General features: G+C 41.4%; 1 long non-coding RNA gene and 1 other non-coding gene across 2 annotated transcripts; one reads left to right on the top strand and one right to left on the bottom strand.

Annotated features, from left to right (window-relative positions):
• The first annotated feature begins 11526 nt into the window (after positions 1 to 11526).
• Positions 11527 to 11633, top strand: LOC136490355 (small nucleolar RNA R71). The gene has a single exon (XR_010767644.1). It is a non-coding gene; the product is annotated as a small nucleolar RNA R71 (small nucleolar RNA).
• Positions 11634 to 16758: 5125 nt separating this feature from the next.
• LOC136486134 (uncharacterized) lies at positions 16759 to 18527 on the bottom strand. The gene is made up of 3 exons (XR_010766682.1): positions 18329 to 18527; positions 17500 to 17550; positions 16759 to 16928 (listed from the first exon to the last, which is right to left on the bottom strand). It is a non-coding gene; the product is annotated as an uncharacterized lncRNA (long non-coding RNA).
• Between the last annotated feature and the right edge of the window lie 385 nt (positions 18528 to 18912).

Genomic DNA, 18912 nt, shown 5'->3' with positions numbered 1-18912 from the left:
ATCATGTTATTCAACGAGCACTTCTTGATCATGTCCTACGTCCTTCCTATTTTTGTCCTTCTGTTAAAATTGCACATGCCTTTCTGTTGATACAAAACAGCATTGCGTATTTGATATAAAAGAGTAACACAACCATCACTTACATATGCTTGTAGGTGGGCAATATAGGAGCAAGATCCTGTAACCTGGTGGCACTTGACTTCAGCTCGATTTCGCTTGTTCTACTCTGAGACTATCTACAACCACAATTGTGTTAGACTATAGCACAAGTAGACCACATAAAGACTAGACAAGAAATAAATGAGTTCACACAAACACACACCTTGTTCTTGGAACTTAACCACATGTGGACAAGTACACACCATTGTGCATCATTCACACAAGACACAGGAGAGGTCTTTCTGATTTCATTAGTGGGGACGCCATTGAAGTAAGTTCACTTGAACCTGTACCATGTCTACCATATAACAGACTGGAATACACTTGTGCATGCTTCTTTTGTTGCTTCATCATTGTCATCAATAGCTAGCCTCAACCGTAGAAGTGTGAATGCAAATAAAATCCATTACTAAGTTGCTCAAGGCAGAGTTGAATGTCAACAGAGGATATACATACTTACAGATAGCTTGGCCACAAATCCATTGTGATGTTTGATCTGTCACTTGTAATGTTTCTAGTGCAGAAAAATTGGTACTTGAGACCTGACTACTACACCTGCCTCTGAGGCAAAGTTGGCAGCTTGCAATGGATCATGTGGCCTTCTATTCCCCTTGATAACGGAGATGGGCATCCTTGTTCCCATTGATTGGGTGGTTTTGTGAAGCCCAACCCCCTTAGTTGCTTGCCTCGACTTCCTCTATCTTCTCTGCAATGGTACTACACAGTTTTCATACATTTAGATTGTTAGAAAAGTAACATGGATATCAAATAGTGTGACTTGATTTATAGACATGTCTAAGGTAGTACCAACCTTCGCAAGTTTGGTCATTCTACGAGTGGGGAGGTGGAGTCTCCTCTTTGGCATGGCTAAGGTCATCTTTACATGACTAGTCCCTCACAGGGCTTTGTTCGCCTTGTGCGTGCTGACTTTTGGACCTAGTTGGAACTACAAGATGCTGCAACTCTGCTAGACTAGTTGGCCTCACTCTCTTGGATTGCCATCCCCTAGGACCCATATTAGTGCTGCCTTTTTCCCTGCTGGCAGGGACTTCTCTATGGCTTGTTCAACCCACACCCTGAAATTGGAGAAACAAACTTAAGCGGCAAGCATGTAAAAATTGCATTGCTATCCACACAACAAAGAATTGAATTGCACTGCAACCTAAACCAACCCCGCTCCCATCCCAACATGACAAGATAGAACAAGCACCTCAATTGCAAGGGGTACTAGCTCTTCTAAATCTGTATCTGTATCACCATATCCCTAAACATGCTCCCCCGCTTCAAGGAGATATTCCAGATGTCAACATTTGGAGATATTCTAGATGTCAACATGTAGATCACAAAGGCATTTATTAAGTTAACCTTGTACCGAATGCCAACAAAATAGAGCAGGAGCGTGCAAATTAGGCGTCTAAACTACAGCTTGTATGGAAGCCATTACTTGAATAAAGCACATATGAACTACAACTTATATTGAAGCTATTATACTCGAATAAAGTACATGTGAACTACAATCAACTAAGAAACATGTAACCCCGTCACTATATATCTACATGTCCCAGGTTCAACCACTAGAATACAACACGCATCAGAAAAGGAATTTGGGTACCTCTTCCTATTCTGGGTTACGCTGCGTCATTGGCACTGCCCTCTTGTCATCCTGGTCACAGAAGTGGTGCGGCCGACATCGATGAAGGTGTAGCAGATCTGGTGTGGTGGTCATCAATGATGACGCTAGGGCCCGGTCGAAATAGGTGCCGACATAGGGGTTCCGAATCTAGCGTGTACTACCGTTGACGGCGGTCCTTCCACCGTTAGCAGACCTGCTATCGACAAAGGGGATCAGATCTGGATCCGACTCTGGCTCTGGCTAGGGTTCAAAAAGGTATGAGAGAGGGTTTGGCTGGAGAGTGGAGAGGGAGTCAAGCTACTGTGCTGATGCATCTAGCTAGGGTTCGGATCTAGGGTGGTAGATGGGGCTAGGCTTTGGAGTGGGAGGAGAGACGGTGTGGCTGGTCTGGCTGGAGAATAGAGATGGAGGTGGAGATGATGACTCCTTTCGCTTTTATGTGGCCATCACAATACCGCAAATACCCTTGTTTGAAATCGATGGCGTGGTATACCAATTTTCTGCGAGGAGGGCAAAAGTGAGAGAGATCTAATTTTCGGTTCATGTTGGCGGCACTGTTGGGCCCGGGGATTTCATTTTCGCCTGAAATCAAAATTTTGCACCGGTACATCGCTGCCCCGTCTAGCGTCTGGTGAGCAGAGATCGAATTTTACATGACGAATGGTGATGATATATACGGAGTAATACACTAATGTGTATTAATCGTCAGATCACCAATATTAATCCCCCAAGTTTCGGTGGACGGTGACTCTTGACAGCATTTATGTGTTGGTGATGCAATTACACGGCAAGTGGGACAGTCCGCTGCTAAAGGCATTCTCTTAGTACCCATCTTTTCCTCTTTTGAGTGCTGTTTCCATCACCGTTTGCCCCCTTCAAAGCCACCCACCCTGCCCCGCCTACCCCCTCCCTCCCCCCCTCCCCCTCCCCTCACCCCTTCCCCACACACCAAAACCTCTTGCCCAGATCCTTTCGCGCCATGGGGATCTACTGCGCTGTGGCGATCTACCGTGCCGCCGTCTGTTAGCACGCCACTACTCCAACAAGCAAGCCGGTTGAGATCGCCTTCTCACCTTGGCACAGTGAGGCCGTCTACAATCTCCTCTTTTTTTTCCTTCATGAATTTATGGTGTTTGTTGATGAAACACATGTGTAATTTTTTTTACTATTACAGATGGCATGAGTTAAATCAAAGCGGACAGAACTACCACATCGCATAAAGAGCTAGAGGCAGGCAACCGTTCTCCAAGAAGCAGAGGAACAGACACCACCATAGCCTAGAAAGAGCCAGAGGAAGGCTCACCGTGTCCCAGAAGTAGAGGAATAGCACCACCATAGCCTTGGAAAAGGCAGAGGATGGCATACAGTATCCGAGAAGCAGAGGAAGAAGCAACCAAAGCTATGCTAGCCCTGGAGTGCAGGAATTCTTGCAGGTGGACTCGAATGGCCCACCGACATCAGCAGCATGAGGAGAGTGCTGAAATAAAACTTAGGGAGGAGGAGCTCACTGAGGAACAACTACACCAAATGACCGAGTTCCACTCCAAAATCTAGACCAGTCACTTTGCACCTTCCTGGATCAAATCTGCAGCTACTCATGGGGCACGCTTGCACTCGTGGAGGTTCCATGTGTGCCACAATTGGTACTACGAGGTGCAGTCGAGGAGGTAATTTGATGTCTGCCAATGGTGGTACGAGGAGTAGTCGAGGAGGTTTGATGTCTGCCAATGGTGCTATGAGGAGCAGTAATATTGAGAGAAAGAAAGAGGTGGTTCAGTTCTATGATTTTTGGTATTACAGCTCAAAGAAGATACGGAGCATCAGGTTCTGCGATATTGAGTTCTAGTTTCCACTAGTCAAAGAGCCTGGCAGAAAATCACAGTTCTGGACTATGACTCAGGAGAGTTTATTTGGGAGATACCGTGCTAGAGGGACAGCACTAGCAGACCAAAGGATACTTGGTTAGGATTAGCTTGAGAGAGCAGCTAGTATACCCATCCGGTCCCTCTTTGAGCGGTTCCCGGGCTTCGTTCACCTTTTCAGTGAGGTTGATCGAATTGTGATAAGCTAGGTGCATTAGTTATATGCAACAGTGTGGATTCATCTGGAGCATGACTACATTGCTTTTAATGTCCATGGTCAGCTAGAGCGATTGTACTATAACTACCTGCAAGAACTCCTTGGGGTTGGCACTTCTGATAGGAAGCTCCACCAGATAGTCTACAGAGATGCTCTTCCTCCGCATCATAGCAGGGCTAGAGGTACTTTTCCTATAGACCAAGAGATTTGGCCGCTCTTCTTGGAGCCCTTCGCCGATGGCTCCTTGCGTACACTGGACAGACTACGTCTAGAGGCTTGCATTCTACACATAGCTCTGAGGAAGATAGTCCTTCCTCATGGCGGCAACAGGGAGTCATTGACCAGCTTGCAGTAGTGGCTACTACTATCAATATGGAGAGGTGAGTAGTTTGACTTCTTACACTTTTTCCTATATGAGATCGAGGATGTGATAGCTGATGCTATCAGTACTGGATGGCTGCACATGTACCCTCACATCATCAGCTATCTGCTATGCATGATTGACTATAAAAAGAATGGGCCTGTTGTACAACAAGTCGACCTACGAGGTTATGACCTACATGCCTACAAGTCTGGACGATTGTCGTCATGGACAGCGTGACCTTAGGTCCATTCAAGAACTGTTACTCATACAAGATAGTGAAAGACATGAAATGGTGGATGCATCCCTAGAGCAGGCAGAGCACCAGCCTAGGATTGGAGGAATCTTGAATGTACGAATGCAAGATTCAGACTCCGATGACAACGACTACCGTAATCCTACGTCAGATGACCATGACGAGGGAGGGTCATCCTTTGGTGGTGTGGCCGACAAAGAGATGGACAATGTTCCACCTACTACAGAGACATTAGCCAAGTAGGCACCACCTCTAGTGTCCATTTAGCAACCATCGGAGCTTGGATAGATACTTGTTAGACTAGTTATTAGCTAGGAAGAAAACCAAAAGCGTATGGAATGACAAGAGAGGTGTTTGAAAGAAAGTATTGATAAGCAAGTGGAGAGTGTGATCCTTCTCAAAGAGCAGATGAGCCAACGACCATCTGCATTTTGTGAGGCCATCAACCAACAAGGCCAAAAATCAACATGATGTGCAATGTGTTCACCGATTGCTTTAATCAACTATATAGTGCCACAAGGGTTAAGGCCCCTGACTTTCAGACACTTCAGTTGGAATGTGGTAGTCAGGTCAACCCCATTGCTGGTTATCTAACTGGTCCTGATAATACAACTATCCACATAGAGTTACCCATTGCGACGCTACACAAGCAGAGTTTATCTTCAAGTCCTGATTAGACTGGTGATCCACCTTCTTCGCCCCTTTAGGTTGAGGTGCAAGCCACCACGGAGGCACATATAGAGCCTCTTAGGGCTTCTCCAATGCCCAAGATACTTGAGCTAGCTTCAGGTCCTGATGAGGCAGGTGATCCACCTTCTTTGCCACCTCAGGTCGAGGTGCAAGCCTCCACGGGGACACATACAGATCCTCTCAGGGCTTCTCCAACGACCGAGATGCCTAAACTACTAATGCTAGTATTACTACAGTCGAACATATGCAGAGTTCAGCTTCAGCTCATGAGGTAGCTGATTGACTTTCTCCGCCCAATCAGGTCGAGGGGCCATATACTACGTGCAATGCCATAAAGGCGCATACAGAGCCTCCCAGGGCTTTCCCAACAATTGCGGAGCCTAATGCGACCACTGAGCCTACTAATCCTACCATTAATATAGCTGAGTCGACCCTAGGGTCTGATACTAATTCTTTAGTTCAGCAAACCGAAGAGTCCACCATTCGTCTAGGTAACCATGTCACTGAGCATGATGAGACATTAGATTTGTACGATGAGATTTTAGCGTACTCACCAGGCGAGATGCACTCACTAGGTGAGTTTGACCTCAACATCAGCATCATGGCTTTGATGCCTACTTCATAATCATCACCACATCCTTCGGATGCATAGTCACCTTAATTCCCTGCCGAGGAAGGGACGTACAAGAGATTGGTGATAGTTCGATAGTCGAAGGGAGGGATGCGGTAGAAGGTGAGGGAACGGAGGCATCGAAATTTGGAATTAGAACGATTCTTGATGTAATAATTGAAGTCTTGCTTATGACACAATGTCTATTTTATGGTTCTGTAATAAGTTGTACATGTTGAACCCTTTTTATCACTATGTTGCAACGTAGGCATCAAAATTTGGATTTAAAGCGATTCTTGATGTAATAATTGAAGTCTTGCTTTGGACACAATGTCTATTTTACGGTTCTATAATAAGTCGTACATGTTAAACCATTTTTATCACTATGTTGCCATTGTAAATTAAACCTAACATCTAAGTGCGATATGAGCGACATCTATCTAGTCTGACTACCTCATTGCAACTCGAGCCGTTCGTCTTAAGAGAGAACTACAGGGTCAAACAACCCCATTGCAAGTCGAGGAGTCGCCCAAACATGAAATCTATTGTCCAACGTGTTACAATCATAGAGTAGTGGACTTTCTTTCGTGTGCAATCAAATCTTGCATGCACATTCAGAAAAGAGAATAGATATTGTTCGGCGCGTTACAATCGCATAGCATCAGACTTTCTCATATGTGCATTCAGAAAAGAGTAATACACATTGTGCCAAGAATTAACATTTACAATGCCTGACATAGGTGGAAGCATTCAAAATAGAAATATGCAAAGTTACTAAGCTACCTATGGTGTTTCATAAGAGGGAAGGAAGCTTCCCTAAAACCTAACTCCCTTTCGAGAGTGGAGGCAGGATCCGGCCCATGACCTCCTAATCACCTCATCTGAGCATGTCGGCCACACAAGCCTTTCGCATCTATTGGTATTTATTAACTTGTCACTTGTTTAGTAGCCACCTATTATAAACCTATATCTCCTAACATTACTTTACTAGGTTGTCATCCCTAGTGATGATGCCAGAGATGCTTGTTGGTACTACATAGTATTACTACTAGAATAATACTAAGTAGTTCTTTATTAATTTATGTGACTAGGAAGAATATATAAATATATGAATGAAAAGGATCTGTAAGCGTACAGATAATTATACCATTGTAGCACTTCACCCTGGGAGTATTCCAGGTATCGTTATTTATATTTTTACCACAGGGAAGGTCTAGCATGAACATGTATTGATAACTTATACTATTGATGGACAAGTAAACCATAACCAATATTCTACTCATAACAGGGGTAAGTCATAGGATGAGATATATATATGATATGTATTGATCATCAATAATGATAAATCACTCAGAGTACTCCTTTCTATGGCATTAGCATGGTCAGGTAGAATATTAGAGGAATAATTCCTATGTCATTCTTAATTACAAGTCCAAGCATACTATTGACTAGTGCAATTACACCTAGTAGTCATGGCTAAGGTTATCTTTATATCTACACATAAGGGATATTACTAAGGAAGATTAAGAACAAAGCTTGTTCTTCATTCATAACCGGACCCTACTTGCACCTATATTCGGGGAGTGGACTACAAAGGACTCAACGGGAGTGTCACATCCATGATCTACCACATGATCCAGAATATAGAGTGTATCCATAGGTAACCAACGTATAAGCACCACGCTTACACAATGTCGACCACCCACCCCGTGTACCTTAGTGTGAGCGCTATATGAACTTATGCATAAACATAATGATAAACTAACTATACTAAGTATATAATCAAAGTAGACGTTGAACATTATAACGAAGAACATAAATAAGATGAATACTAATATTATCATAACAATTGTAACTAGCATATAAAAATAATGGAGGTACAAAAGAGAGGGGGTACAAAGATTATATCAAACCACGCTCTTGAAAAAGATCAGGAATCTAAGCGAAGCCTGCTTGCCTCCCTCTAGACCTAGCCTAACTATCTATGCCCTAGAATATGGTGGAGCTTTGAGGATGATTAGGGTTTTTGTCTTCCCAAATGACTTATGCAGTATATGCCTTCAGGGAGGTGGCAGGGGCTGGTATATATAGGCCGAAGTGTCCAACGTGAGCCCTTGATCAAACTGACTTATAGGAATGACGTAGATGCAACCTAGGAGGCAGGTGGAGAACCGACATAACAACGAGGGGCTAACAGGTGGGCACCAGGGGCCAGGCCAGGCCCCACCTAGGCGGCGTCTCGCCCTCTACTTTGGTGTGGAGTCCTCTCGAGTCTTCTAGAACCTTCTGGTGTCTGTTTCGCTGTGGATAAGTGCAATTAAATCTGACATCTTGGTCCACCTTGATGGTTTTCTAGATAAACCTATAGAAAATACAGATTCACCAAAACTTGTGGAATTGGTTAGTTTAAACCCCTAAACCTTTGTTGGTGATTATATTTATGCCCTTATGCATGTTATATTGATAGGTTGATAATGGTTGTTAACTACCATCAACAAACTCCCCAAGCTTAACCTTTGCTAGTCCCTTAGCAAAGCTAAACTTAGTAAATGGATCAGGAGTTGCAGTCGATGCTTTCACTCCTCACGAGTACACATGCGTTCAAACAAGAATTCTCCTCTAGATTGGAATAAACCGATCTGTACTTTCAAACTTACCCATATTACCTTCAACCATGGGGCTTCTTAGCCTTTACTTGGGTCTTGAGCAATTGAAAGACTAGAACTGATCAAGTCAAGCACTATGTCTCAAGTTCTTTGCTCAACCATTATTCTGGAGTTCTTTTTATAGATTTTTAAAATAAAACTCAGAGCTTCCTTTGTATGACACTCTCAAGTCTCTCAATATATGTGGTATTTGTGGATCCTCACCAAGGCAATAGCGGTGTTATGCCTTCCTTTTCCTACAACTAAAGCTTATGTGGAGCTCATAGGAGTGGAAAAAGCATGAAAGAGCATACTTGCAATACATATATTATAAAGTCAAACCTCGGATCCAAAGAGAGTTGAGTCATACAATCAAATTAAGATGTGCATGTGTGTGGATGTATGGTGGATATATTTGGTGGCTAACCTAATTCTACTATGCTCCTTGAAAACATATCTCTCTTTTGAAACTTAAAAACAACTTTGCAAGAAAACATGGGCTATCTTATTCATTTTTTCATCTTTTTTTTAGGCAGGCATCTAAGTACACATTGTTTTAAATATCTCAGACACTTGTCCATATTTTCTCATCTTTCTTTTTTATGAATAACTTTTGCATAGCCACATGCTTCTTTTCTGCAACAGAACTTTTGAGAGATAGCAACAAGAACTTTGGAGCATTTATTTGGTGCATATCATATCAAGAATATTTTTGGTGTTTACTCCCAATGTAGGAGTAAAACATTTTTGGGTGGATCTAGATGGAATGGCGTGTTGTTGCACCTACCCACAGTGTAGGAGTAGTGCATATTTGGGTGGCGTGTACGTGATCTTGATTTTAGGAGCATGACAAACCTCTCATAAGGGTCAACAAAGCTTGACTAAACTCCATGCAATGCAAGCAGCATATATGAGTGGAAGTTTTCCTAATCTAAATAGCATATATGGCTCTGATAGGAATTCAAGCTTTGGCATACAGGAGGTCATCATGTAGGATTTTTATGTTTTTCAAAAGATAAATCTCTAGAACTTTAGTGTCACTTGGAACAAGATAAACAATAGCTCAGACGTTCTCATATCATATCCGTCAATTACCTAGACTTAGATCAAGCATATGCTACCCACGAGTTTCAAGTTCAGAGTAAATTCTTATATCAAAACAGTCGTATCCAAAACTCAAGAGAATTCAAGGCTGAAAACTAGGTACTTGAAAGGAATTACGACAGAGCAACTATTCATCATTTCCATTGCAAGAGATTATTCTCAGAGTCCTTTTATTTAGATCTTAAAAATCAAACTTAAAGAAAACATAACACACCTTTTATTTTGTTTTCAAAATTAAGATCACACCTTAATATATATATAACTAGCTAAGATAAATTTTTATTTTGCTTTTAGTTTGTTATGCATCTTTTTATTTCTTTAGCAAATATGAAGTCGGCCGGGGCAAACTGATCGTGTATTCTTACCATGACATCTTTTGATATTGCTTCCAAAAATCAGATTGATTGGTCTACCATCTGCAATTGCATATATGTAGGGAACAAAGGTTCATTACCGAATAAGTATTCATATGTTACCTTGAACATTATATTGACACTCAACCCAATGTCATAGAAGGTCTTGTGAAAAATTCTTTGTCCAATGGCACACTCGATCGTGGGTATGCCTGGGTCATCCTTCTTAGCAAGGAATGGTGAAGTGAGGAGGTGGTCGCACTCTGATCGAAGTGTGTTGATCATGTTAACTAATTTTTCTTGAGGCTGCCTGGCCTTGTTCTTCCTCCTTCTTCTGTTGTTCTTCTTCTTGGTCACTGTTGTCTCTTCGGGCAGGTATGGCGTCTACGGATGTCTAATAGATTGCAGGATACAGTTCTTGAAAGAAAACTTCTCATTCCTATCCTTGATTGTGAAGCAGATCTTGGCACTATACACGTAGATGATGGCTTTTGTGGTGCTTAGGAAAGGTCGGCCCAAAATAATGGGTGCCCCTACATCTCCACCTGTTTCCAAAACCACAAAGTCTATGGGAATATATGATTGTCCCACTCGAACAATGGCATCTTCAAGAACTCGCTTGGGGTAACAGACTGACTGATCTGCAAGCTGCAAACGCATGTCTATGTACAACAAAGTATCTCCATTAATTTGATCATAAATTACCTTAGGCATGATGTTGACACTTGCTCCAAAGTCACAGATAGCTTCTTGAAAAATGTGCGGTCCGATGGCGATGGGGATGACATGTCTCCCAAGATCGCTCTTCTTTTCAGGCAAGGTATAGTCTATCCACCTTCCCGTCGATGGTTGTATATAATAATATGCTGCATTGTGAATATCAACAAGATTTGTAGTTTCTAGATCTTTCGGTTGCCCTAGAATCTTACCTTTGTCGGACGGAGGAACAACAACTACCAGCTGAGCTATTTGTGATTCTACCATTTTATTAAAGCTATGCTGGTTCTTAATGGCAAAAGCAAAGCTATCCATTGTATGATTTATGTTCTCTAGAATTTTATCATTGCTAGCTACCTTTCTAGATAATCCCTCCATAAGTTTGGATTGGCCAGCAATTAATTCTCTCAAGGGTGGTTGATTGAAATTATTAAAATTATTACCTTGATAGTTACCTTGGTAATTACCTTGGTAGTTCGGTCTCTATTGTTGGTTCCATCCTTGATTCTGTTGAGGACGAAAGTAGTTGCTGTTGTTGACAAAGTTCACATCCTCTTGGGTTTCAGGACAGCTGTTCCCTGAATGCCTAGTATTTCGACACTCTTCACATGTCATGCGAGAATCATGAATGTGCATGACTTCTCACTTCTCATTGGCTTGATCTTCAAGCTTCTTCATCAGTAGGTCCATCTTGGTAGACAACATGTCTACCTCCTTGAGTTGATGCATACCTCCACCTCTCTTGTGGGTTTGAAGACATTCTTCATTCCAACCTTGGTTGGAGGCCATCTTCTCCACAAGAGCTGTTGCAGCTGGTGTGGTGAGTGACAGGAATGCACCTCCTACAGTAGCATCCATAGTCTCATGGATACTATTGGTCAACCCATGGTAGAAAGTCTGCATGAGTAGCCAATTCTCCATCCCATGATGAGGGCATTCCATAATGTAATCTTGAAAGTGTTCCCATGCCTCAGGGACAAATTTATCATGTTGTTGTTGAAAGATTGAAATTCTCCCACATAGATCATTGGTCTTGCCTATGGGAAAGAACTTTGCTAGAAAGGCAATGGAGCAGTTATCCCATGTAGTATTTCTATCTTTGTTGGTGTGGAACCATTGCTTTGCCTTCCCCAAGAGTGAGAATGGGAAAAGGCGAAGTAATATGGCATCTTGGGTTACTCCTTTGATGGTGAAAGTGCTACAGATCTCCTAGAAGTGTTAGAGATGTGCACTCACATCTTCATGTGCCTTTCTACAAAACTGGCTTGCTTGCACCATGTTGATGAGGGCTGGCTTGAGCTCGAATCCATTATCTCCGACATTGACTGTTAGTCCAGTACGGATGTTGGCCGTAGTTGGAGCAGAGAATTCATGGAGAGTCCTATTAGACATAGCTTCAAATTCAGGTAGCTTCGCCTTATATGGTTGTCTTCTGACTCTAAAGCTGGAACTTTCTTGAGTTTAGCTCTAGTCCTCCTGATTAATGCTTCTGAATCTTCAACGCAGTTTGTCGGAAGGTCAAAACCAGTCATACATTACCTTGCATAAGATACACAAGTAGACAAAACAAAGGTAAGCCCATTTGAGCAGAGGTCGATGGTTTTCCTCGATCACAACAATAAGTATAAGTTTTTCAATACTTCCTTTGCCTAGCTACCTTCCCTGGCAACTGCACCAGAAATGCTTGTTGGTATTTATTAACTTGTCACTTGTTTAGTAGCCACCTATTATAAACCTATATCTCCTAACATTACTTTACTAGGTTGTCATCCCTAGTGATGATGCCAGAGATGCTTGTTGGTACTACATAGCATTACTACTAGAATAATACTAAGTAGTTCTTTATTAATTTATGTGACTAGGAAGATTATATAAATATACAAATGAAAAGGATTTGCAAGCGCACAGATAATTATACCATTATAGCACTTCACCCGGAAGTATTCTAGGTATCATTATTTATATTTTTACCATAGGAAAGGTCTAGCATGGACATGTATTGATAACTTATACTATTGATGGAGAAGTAAACGATAACCAATATTCTACTCATAATAGGGGTAAGTCATAGGATAAGATATATATATGATAAGTACTGATCATCAATAATGATAAATCACTCAGAGTACTCCTTTCTGTGGCATTAGCATGGTCAGGTAGAATATTAGAGGAATAATTCCTAAGTCATTCTTAATTACAAGTCAAAGCATACATTGATTAGTGCAATTACACCTAGTAGTCATGGCTAAGGTTATCTTTATATCTACACATAAGGGATATTACTAAGGAAGATTAAGAACAGAGCTTGTTCTTCCTTCATAACCGGACCCTACTTGCACCTATATTCAGGGAGTGGACTACAAAGTTCTCAACAGGAGTGTCACATCCGTGATCTACCACATGACCCAGAATATAGGGTGTATCCGCAGGTAAACAACATATAAGCACCACGCTTACACAATGTCGACCACCCACCCTGTGTACTTTAGAGTGAGTGTTTTACAAACTTATGCATAAACATAATGATAAACTAGCTATACTAAGTATATAATCAAAGTAGACATTGAACATTATAACGAAGAGCATGAATAAGATGAATACTAAAATTGTCATAACAATTGTAACTAGCATATAAAAATAATGGAGGAACAAAAGAGAGGGCATACAAAGATTATACCAAACCACACTCTTGACAAGATCGGGAATCCAAGCGAAACATGCTTTCCTCCCTCTAGACCTAGCCTAACTAGCTATGCCCAAGAATATGGTGGAGCTCTGAGGATGATTAGGGGTTTTCCTTCTCAAATGACTTGTGCAGTATATGCCTCAGGGGGGTGGCAGGGTATATATTGGCCAGAGCGTCCAACGTGAGCCCTTGGATCAGACCAACTTAAAGGACGGCGTAGATGCAACCTAGGAGGCGGTGGAGAACCAACATAACAATGGGGGCAGATAGGTGGGTCCCAGGGGTCGACTGGCCTAGCCCCACCTGGCGGCATCTTGCCCTCCGCTTCGGTGTGGAGTCCTCTCGAGTCTTCTGGAACCTTTTGGTGTCCATTTCGCTGTGGATAAGCGCAATTAAATCTGAGATCTTGGTCCACCTTAACGGTTTTTTTTGGATAAACCATGCAGAAAATACAGATTCACCAAAACTTGTGGAATTTATTAGTTTAAACCCCTAGACCCTAAATACAATCTATGGCTCAAAGAAGGCAGCGAGGATGACGTCTCCCACATGCGTGGCCACCATGATGGCCTCCACAGCGATGCTAAAGTCACCAGTGAGCTCCTCCTGCTCCTCCTCATCGGCACCAACTGGGAAGCTAGGTTCAATCAGGCCAGAACGAAGCTGCGCCATAGCCCGGGCTAAGGTAGCACCAACCACACCCCACAAAGGGCCACCATCCTAACCCAAGCTAGCATGGCCTACAGACGGTCCTCAAGTAGGACACCCCCTACGTTCACATCATTGATGGCGACGAGGGCTGCCATTGAAGAGGGGCCAACTTCTCCACCAGGGCTGACAACACTAAAAACCATCAAAACAAGGTGTTTACACCAAAATTTGGAAATCAGAGCTTCTAAGATTGTATCATCAAGGAATCGATCAGATGTGAATCGATATCGGCTGGTTTTGATGCAGTGTCGGAATCAGCTATTTTATTAATGACGTCAGCAAACAACGTCGATGGACTATGTACGGATGGCATCAGGGAAAAATGTTAGACTCTACAAAAAGGAAAAGATTAGGGTCCAAGTTATTTTTAAGTTAGGAATGTTTTCTTTTGTTCTAAGATTTGTAATGAGTCGTATTTGAGTAGGATTCATATTTAGGTTCCGGGTATAAATATTGGACCCCGGTTATTGTACGAAGAACACAGACAACCAATCAATCAATACAATTACTTTTCTGGCTTTACGCCAACCCTTAGGAGTAGGAGTACTGTAGATCTCGATGAGTTCTTCAACAAGTAGGGCTGCATTGACCGATCGACCTTCGGCTTGTCTATGAGTACCATCACGACTTGTATCATACCTATAAAGGTGGATCAACCGATTGATCTTTTACGAGTATAATATAAATTAGTTATCGATCTATATCATTATTTGTAAGGCTGCATCAGCTGATTGATCTCTTACGAATCATAATATAGATCAAAGTTATCAATCTTGTGTTAAATAACTCGTTGTTTTCCACAATATCACCAGTTATCGAATCTACTAAGATTAGTAAGATTTTCCTTGTTGTTTTTGGTTGATTCACCAGTTATCGATCTTGTTATAATTAATGTTCCATTAATTATAACAAATCACCTGATTGAGATAGAGATAGATCGGCATCACATCATCACAATTAGTCGTCTTCTAGTCTGGTCACACTTTGAATCTCACAATTGATGGCTTAATTCTACTAGATCGGCTATTTTATTTCTATTCCAATCAAATATAGTACGCATCCAAAGGCATGTTTCAATCTTGGATAAACTCACTAGTTAGTGAGATCTAATCTAATGACACTACCATAGCTGCATCGATCCGGCTGAACCTCACTAGTAAGACTTTGGATTAGAGATCATTGATTAGTGGTTTTGTTCCTGATCGAGATATGTACTCTGTTTGTTTGCTATGTATGCATCGGCTATTTTAGCCGATTCGCCTCTGCTTTCACACATATAGCATGTTTTTCATGAACCTGTCGATATATAGATGGTTTTATAGATTCTTTGGTTTTAGTTTGTTATCATTATCATAGCTGTATCGATCTGATTGAACCTCACTGTTGATGGTAACAGATTATATCCAAAGCATTTGTAGATTCATTTGTGCTAGACAGTCAATTTATTCGCATGTTATATCTTTTCTCGTTAAACTTATCGGCTCAATGCTTTACATTGGTTATATCCATCTAGCTGATGATGTTTCTTTATATTTCTTATATCTAGGTGTATTGTACTTGTTATCATAAACCAATCATGACCCACGAGCATCACAGTCCTTAATAGTTGATTTCTTCTCGTATCAGCTATTTAGTTGATTCCCCTGTTTGGCTGCTCTCGAAGCATCATACTTGAAACTATCTGGGCAAAACCAGCATGTTCCACCTGAAATTATTGATAAGCTTTCTCTCCTTGTCAATTGTAGGTCAAATTGACTAGCACACCTTTTGGATTTTTAGGATCGACTGGTCCTGTGCTGAAGCCAAGCAGATCTCCAATCTCATTTCGTTAAGATTGTTCGGCTTGCTGTGTGTTGGTTGCATCGCCACATTTTTGCGCCAACACACTTTTTGTCATTAGTAAGGATATAGAGGAGTTTTAGAACAAATGTTTGTTGTCTTACACCAAGACATGTGACAATAAAGTTATTCAAAAATATCCACTACCAGGAGTTTTGATACATGGGTAGTCAGATACAGATGAAGCCAATGATAGGCGTTTCTTTGTGGATGCAGTCAACAAATCTGTTCATGATGCCATGTTGAATCATAATACAGCTTTCTTGAACACATTCCATAATACCATGAAGGAGGTGTTTCATGGATATCCAATTGATCAGATTGGACCGGCTTATTATAACATTCCACATCCGTCAACTCAGAAAACTAATAAAGCCGGTACTAGCCATCAAGAAGTAGCACTAGCTGGCAATGATGATGTCCAGGCAGTTCAGAGCTCATCTGAGCAAGTTTAGAGTACTATTACTAATCAAATACAGTATCATCATGGATCATCAGTGCAACATGTACAACAGCCGACGGGGCAAATTCAGAATCAGATGGTTAATTTTGGCACATCAGGCCAAATATCGTCGTCGGCTCAAAAAATAGCGCCATCGGTTGAAAGAATTCGTAGAGATACAGATCCCAACATTTACAATCAGAGACTTCAAGCAGCAAATCAGCAAAGGACCCAACAGATAGAGATTCCACAAGGACATCATTATGGCATAGATTATAATACCCTTCATATGATTCCAAATCCAGGGTATCAATGTAACACCCTAGAAGAAGAAAAGACAATAAAAATCTTCTGGAGAATTACCACAGTTCAGCACAAAGAAAACAACCCAACATTAGAGTATGCGGAAGCAACAATAATCATAAAGATCAACTATAAAATATCTTTACTGATCACTAAATTGTCATAACTCATCCAACCAAAAACCAGATCCAACATGAAGAATATAGTTTGAACTAACTAAACCATGGTTACATATTATTATTATTACAACACATGTGTCCCACAGATTATTTGACTCCAAGGTGACGTGCACACGTGTTGCTACTCCCGTCCCAAGCATGCATCTTCCAAGCTCAAACACCTGAGGGGAAACAATGTGTGAGGTTTATGGAAAACCTCAGCAAGCAAACTGCCTTAACTGAGTTATTCAAATCATAGTTGATTAAATATCAAATTTAATACATGATAGTAAATACATCCATTGTTTCATAGAACTGTAATGTAAATATATTAAAAGTACAAATGTCAATGATGCAATGCAATGCAAATGCGAATGATGCCATGCAATGCATTTGTGAATGATGCAGTGCAATGCATGACTTCACTTCTACCCACACGTCCCAACAAGAGGGAGTGAGGGCTGCAACCACAAAGCTCATCAATGTGCGTTGCTGTACCGGTACTTACCGCACCAATTTGGCTACGGTTTCTTCAAATGCATATCAACGGGAAGAGTGCAAATGCAAATGTTGCATTGTGAGTAATTCAAGTACTTCATAATTCAATAACAAAGCCAAAAGATATAAATCCATATACTTCAAAGGTAACTTCAAATTTAGATTAAATGTCTAGTGTGAGATACTAAAAATTAAGTGGAGGCAATTCAAACAAGCAAGCTAAAGCATGTGAACCACATCGTCACGTTTACTTGCCTTCACCGAAGATCAAAAGTGAGAGCTAAGCACGATCCGAAGGTGCACCACCTGCTCATAAGAACATCTCAGTACTAACACCATCGTACAATCGAAACAAATAACAAATTATACAATTAAAGCGTCCCAAACCCCCATTTAAAACATCTACCATCTCGCTACCGATTGTGACAGCAGCACTGTCCCTTCTCTTTTTCATAGACAAACAAACCATACATTAATAAATTACTAAAATCTACCAGATGATAGAAAACTCATTTATGTACAACTTTGGTATTATAATATTTGGCATTAGAGGTCTCCAAGATAGCATAAACATTGACTTAAGTTAACTGAACTTTTCTGTCTGTCAAAACAGGACAGCAAAGTTATAAAAATCATAACTGGAGACATACTCGTCCAAACAACGTGTTCTCTAACAATATGGAAAGATAAAGAAAAACTCTACAACTTTCATTTAGATACCAAGTTCAAATTATTCCAGTAAAAAGGCCAAAAACGGATTAGATCTAAAACTGTCCAGAAACTCGTCACTGGAAAACAGCCTACTTCACACGATCATATCTCCAAGAATACGGAGGCTATGGGGGTGATCTTGGCGTCAAAAGAAAGATAACGAAGTCCTATACAACTTTGTCCATAGTAGCAAAAATTATTGAGGCCAATAAAATGACCTAAAACAGCGATGAACAGAAACTACCTAATCTGATGGGGTTTCCGAACGTGGGCGAGATTAACTTCGGGAATTTCTCCATCTAAACTCCACTTAAAAAATGATTTGATCCATGGAACTTGGTCCAAACAAGGGGATAAGGGTTTGATGTCTTACCAAGAGGAACCGCAGCAAGTACACCGACAAACCCTAGGCGATTCACTCCTTTCTTCTTCGCCTCCCTGTCATCCTCGTCGCTGCGATAGGATCGTGGTTGGATTCCGGAGAAGAACGGCACGTCAACGGCGGCGCAAGCCCTAGGTCTCCTCTTACTCCGCTTCTCCCTTCGTTCCTTTTTTCCCCGTGCTAGAAGACAAAGGGCGGCGGCTGTTGGGCTGGCCAGGACGGTGGGGAAAAGGAAGGGGAAAGGACTACGATGCCGACCAGAGCAGGAGTCGGACTCCAAAGGTACGTAGCCGCGCGGCACTGTAGCTCCGTAATCACTGTAGCGTTTTTTTTTTATTTTCCCTTAAATCTTCCAAAATTCAAAGAGTCATGATCCGAACTCTAATCCAAGCACATGAGTAGTCAAATAAAAAGTATTTGACGAGCTCTACGCATTACTAATCTCCGTTCTTTCATGCGAGGAACGGATCAATAAGTCAAATTTTTGTCTCTCATTAAAAATCGGTCAACCTCTGCTAGATAAGGAACTTAATCCAAATTAAAATTCATATTCATGACTTCCTCTTTTTTTTTGT

The sequence above is a fragment of the Miscanthus floridulus genome, chromosome 10 (genome assembly GCF_019320115.1).
Source record: "Miscanthus floridulus cultivar M001 chromosome 10, ASM1932011v1, whole genome shotgun sequence".
NCBI lineage: Eukaryota > Viridiplantae > Streptophyta > Magnoliopsida > Poales > Poaceae > Miscanthus > Miscanthus floridulus.
This window is presented reverse-complemented; position numbering and strand designations above follow the sequence as displayed.